Raw genomic sequence first — 5,507 nt, 5'->3', positions numbered from 1 at the left:
AAAAAGTTCCCAGCCGTGCCCGCGAACGCGGTAGGCGAAGGTGCCTCTACGCATGCGCGGCGCTGGAGCGCCCCTGCGCGGCTATTTACGGTTTGTGGGGAAGCGCTCAGCTAGTTTCCCTGGGAAGCGAAGGCATGCATCGTGAGCTCCTACTAAGTTTTAGAGTTTTTAGTTTTGGAGTGCAGGGCATGCGGTGGAGAGCTCACCTAGACTAGGCTTCCATAGAGGTTGCTCCTTGAGAGACCTCAGTGTCGTCATCTAAAATGACTGGCTCAGACTGCTTCCAAAACCTTTTCCAGTGCCAAAATTCTTTAGAAACAAGATACCATTAACAAATTCAATATTTAGCACAAATGATATCGAATACATTTGACACGAGGACATATACTAGTGCTGTGTAGGTAGGAGAGCGAGGGGGATGTATAGAAAAGTATAAAGTTAATATCTGCTCTCAAGGATTTAGTTGCAAAGTTAAAATTCAAAATTTAAACACTTAAAAATGTATTAGGAATCTAAATCGTGCATGTTACTTAAATTTTTTAAGTAATAATGGATATTAAATGAATATTATTTCTAATTTTCCAGCGGCTATTTTATTTTACATAGTATGCTTTAAAGCTTTTCTTGTTTGGTTTTTTGTTTCTAGTTTATTTGTCCTTCCAATTTATTTGACGAAAAACTGGCAGTTTCTCCTGTAGAGTGTTCCACAGCCTGGATTTTGTTGATCATGTCCCTGTATTCCTCTATCCCCTGTATTTCCTGTGTATTTGTAATTACACTTAGGTGCTTGACCAGATTTGTGTTTATTTTTTACATTGTTAGGTATATTTTATAGGTGCTGATATCTTTCCATCAGGAAGTATACATAGTGTCTGTTTCACTTTTTGTAATTTTTAGCAGACATTGGTGAGCATTGCCTAAATAATTTCATTTTTTCTTCATTAGCCACAATTCTTTTATAAAGAGACACGTCCCTTCAACTATCTGGTTCCTGATCTACTGCATACAGGAAAGGCAGGATAGGTGCTTGGTTCTCTCTTTTATTTAAGTACTCAAAATTACAAGTTGGTTCCCTAGCATCTTTTTTTTTTCAACAACATAAAATGTACTATCCTAACCATTCTTAAGTGTATAGTAGTGTTAGCTATACACGCATTGTTATACACCAGATGTCTAGAGCCTTTTCATCTTGCAAAACTGAAACCCTACATGCACTGAACAACTCCCCTTTCCCTCTGTCTCCAACCCCCAGCAACCACCATTCTAGTTTCTGTTTCTAAGGCTGGTTACTTCAGTTAGTTGCTGTAAGTGGAATCATGTAGTACTTGTCTTTTTGCACTAGCAAAAATTAGCTTATTTTACTTAGCAAAATGTCCTTAAGTTTCATCCATGTTATGGCGTATGACAGGATTTCCTTCTTTTTAAAGGCTAATATTCTATTGTATGTATATGTCACATTTTCTTCATCCATTCATCTTTTGGTGGACATTTCAGACATTTTAGGTTGCTTCTACCTCGTGGCTAATGTAAATAATGCTGCAATAAACATGAGAGTACAGATATCTCTTCCAGATTGTTTTTCAATCTTTTGGATGGATCCCCAGCATATCCTGTGTTTTCTGCTCTAGACCTGCTACCAGCAGCCATTTCTTTAAGCCCCTCCCTAGGAATTTTTCCCATTCAAATCTCAGCTCTGTCACTTAATAGCTATATTGGGCAAGTTGCTTAGTCTCAGTTTTTTCATTTGTAAAATGTGGTTAATAATATTACCTACAGGGGCGCCTGGGTGGCTCAGTGGGTTAAACCGCTGCCTTCGGCTCAGGTCGTGATCTCAGCGTCCTGGGATCGAGTCCCACATCGGGCTCTCTGTTCGGCAGGGAGCCTGCTTCCCTCTCTCTCTCTATCTGCTTGCCTCTCCATCTACTTGTGATTTCTCTCTGTCAAATAAATAAATAAAATCTTTAAAAAAAAATAAAAAAAATAATATTACCTACATTATGGAACCGTTGTGAGGATTAAATAGGAGAAGGTACATAAGATACTAATCCAGTGCCTGATATAATTATAAGTATTCCAAAAACGCTATAAACATGAGAAAAGTATAAAGTTAATATCTGCTCTCAAGGATTTAGTTGCAAAGTTAAAATTCAAAATTGAATTGAATAAATTACTTAATAATAGAAGAAGCATATGTCTTCTTGAATAAATTTTTCAGGTTTCTTTGATTTCCTGTTACAATTTTAATCAATTGTTTTTAGACCTGATGAACAGCTATTATTATTCATGCTTCTATATGAATGAGTCTTGGATCCTGCATATTTTTCTTTCTTGGATTTCTGTCATTTGTTCACTTGTTTCTCTTTTGTTTGTATTTGTTTTGGTAGAGTACCTTCTTGAGGCTTTTTTTTTTTTTTTAGATGTGTGTAGGAAATAAATCCCCCCCCCACTTTTTTTTTTTTTTAATTTCCCTTTTGACTGATTATTTGCAGGGACATAGAATTCTAAGCTCAAACGAATTCTATGACATGGAATATATTGCTCCATTACCTTCTAATATCTAATATTGTTGATAAAAATCTTTCTGCCAATCTAATGCAGTTGACCTTGGACCAACACAGGGGTTAGAGGCACTGACCACACCCAATGCAGTTGAAAATCCACGTATAACTTTCAACTCCCTGAAAACTTAACTACGAATAACCTGTTTACCAGAAGGCTTACCGATAACATAAACAGCCAGTTAACACAAGTTTTGTACGTTGCATGTATTATATACTTTATTCTTACAATGAACTGAGCTAGAGAAAAGAAAATGTTAAGAAAATCATAAGGAAAATAAATTTACAGTACTGTATTGTAAAAAAAAAACAAACAAACTGGCATTTAAGTGGACCCATGCAGTTCAAACCTGTGTTGTTCAAGGGTCAACTAGATTTATTCCTTTGTAAGAAACTTGTTTCTCAGGTTTCTCTGTTTTTAAAATTCTGAAACTTCGTTTGGACTTATCTTGGTCTTTTTCTCATTGATCTTTGTTGGAATCCAACACCATCTTTAAATTTGGAGATGTGTCTTTGTTATTTGTAGAAATTGTTCCTTTGATAATTTCCCCTTCTCCATGTCTGGAATCTGGATATTAGGTGAACATTTGTCCTTCTGGATTTATCTTCTGCATTTTTAAATTTTACCTGCATATTTTCCATTTCCACCTTTGCCTTTTACATTCTGAACCACTTTACCTTTATGTATCTGTCTACTCATTTGTTCCCCATGAGGGTACGATCCATACGGTCTTGATAGATTTTTTTTTTCCATTTCAACATTATTCTCTTTGATTTCAAGGATTCTTTCTTCATCTCTGGTTGCTCTTTTGTCATAGTACCAGGTTCTGGTCTTTGTCACTAACTTGATATTAGTATTATTATTACAGAGCCAAAGAAACCTAAAGGCACATGCAGAATCCACTCAGATAATACTGTCTTCATGTGAACAAAAATATTGCCAGAAATCTTAATTCTGTCTTTAGCAATCTAACTTATTTAGCTCTTTCTTTTTTTTTTTTCTTTTTTAAAATATAATACACTGAGTATACATTCCTGGTTGAAAGAATCGCATAGGTCTGCTTCCTGATCTGATTTCCAACTCCCCAAATCAGTCAGGGAATTGTTTCAACCTTTGAGCTGCTTATTTTGGTATTCACTAACATAATCCTAGCTTACATCCTTATTTCTAGAATTAAAAAAAAAAATAGGTATTATCTGACTTCCCAACATAGAGAGGAGGATTTAGCTCTTTAACAACCCCCCCCCCCCCCACACACACACACTCATGTTTCATTCTCCTAATACAGCCTACTGATTTTTCTTGTGCATACCTATTTCAGGGCCAATTTGTGCTTACAACCTCTGAAGGTTCTAGATACAAGGAGCTGTGGCAATCTGAGGGTCTAAGACCATCTAATTTTTTCCATTTAAGAATTATTTTCTATCAAATATTGTGAAATAAGTATATATATAAATGCATGTATAAATATATATAAGTATATATTATATACATATATATACATATGTATATAGTTAATCTTAAGAGTCTACAGCTGAGCCTACGAGAATACTATCTGTGACAGATTGTTTTCCCAAAATGGCCACAAAAAAATTCTTCTGCTTGAAGATTCTCTCTCTCTGCCCTTCCCTCCCCTTGCACACATGTGCACTCTCTCTCAAATAAATCAATCTTTAAAATATGTATACTTTATCTTTCTCTAAATTTGAGAGGCCTTTATGTGTATCTCAATGAAGAAGCAATGATGGGTGCTTAGATGACTGAGGCCCCATATGCCCCAATGATGTTGATTTCTGAGTGCTGTGGTCTGAATGTGTTCTCCCTCCCCCAAATTCATATTGAAATCCTAATCCTCAAAGGTGATATAGTAGGTTGGGGCTTTGGGAGCTGTTTAAGTCATAAGGGTGGCACCTTGGTGAATGGGATTAGTGCCTCTAAAGGAGGATCCAGAGAGATCCTTAGCTCTTTCCATCATCTGAGGACGCTGCAGAAGTGAGCAGCCTGCAACCTACAGTCAAGAAATCACCAGAACTTGATCACACTGGCATCCTGATCTTGGACTTTCAGCTTCCAGAACCGTGAGAAATAAATGTTTGTTGTCTATAAGCCACCTGTTGTCAAAAACCAACCTCTGTGCTCCAGAGCCAAAGCATAACATGAAGACAGAACTTGGAGACGAAGAGAATGCTTGTTTTCTTACTTTGCTGGGTAAAAGAGGCCGTAGCAGTCTAATGCCTTCGAAACTGCCCAGAGTAAAAGGCTGAAGGGTTTTATAGGAAAATTATAGGATCTGGGAGGTTTTGGGGGTTTTGTTTTTAAAGATTTTTTTAAAAGATTTTATTTTATTTATTTGACAGAGAGAGACAGAGTAAGAGAGGGAACACAAGCAGTGGAAGTGGGAGAAGGAAAAACAGGCTTCCCACTGAGCAGGGAGCCCAATGTGGGGCTCGATCCCAGGACCCCTGGATCATGACCCGAGCTGAAGGCAGATGCTTAAGGGACTGAGCCACCCAGGCCCCCGTTTTTAAAGATTTTGTTTATTTATTTGACAGAGAGAGTGAGAGAGCACAAGCGGGGTATGGGGGGGAGGAATAGGCCCAACCCTGGGATAGGAGCAGAAGACAGACACGTGACCAACTGAGCCATTCAGGGCCCCCCTGGGTGGTTTTGAGAGGAATCTGGTCCAGCCACATTTAGTCATGTCTTCCCAAGGTGGTCTTGTGACCAGTGCCAGTGCTGGCCATCTGACTCTCATTACTAAGTATACACAGAGGTCAGCAAAGATGTCAATATAGATACAGAGTTCCTGGAACAAAGGAGTCTATGGAAAAACAAGGGAAGGAGGAGGCTTCAAGAATGAGGAAGAGGGGCGCCTGGGTGGCTCAGTGGGTTGGGCCGCTGCCTTCGGCTCGGGTCATGATCTCAGGGTCCTGGGATCGAGTCCCGCA

The sequence above is a fragment of the Mustela nigripes genome, chromosome 6, assembly GCF_022355385.1.
Source record: "Mustela nigripes isolate SB6536 chromosome 6, MUSNIG.SB6536, whole genome shotgun sequence".
Taxonomy (NCBI): Eukaryota; Metazoa; Chordata; class Mammalia; order Carnivora; family Mustelidae; genus Mustela; species Mustela nigripes.
This window is presented reverse-complemented; position numbering follows the sequence as displayed.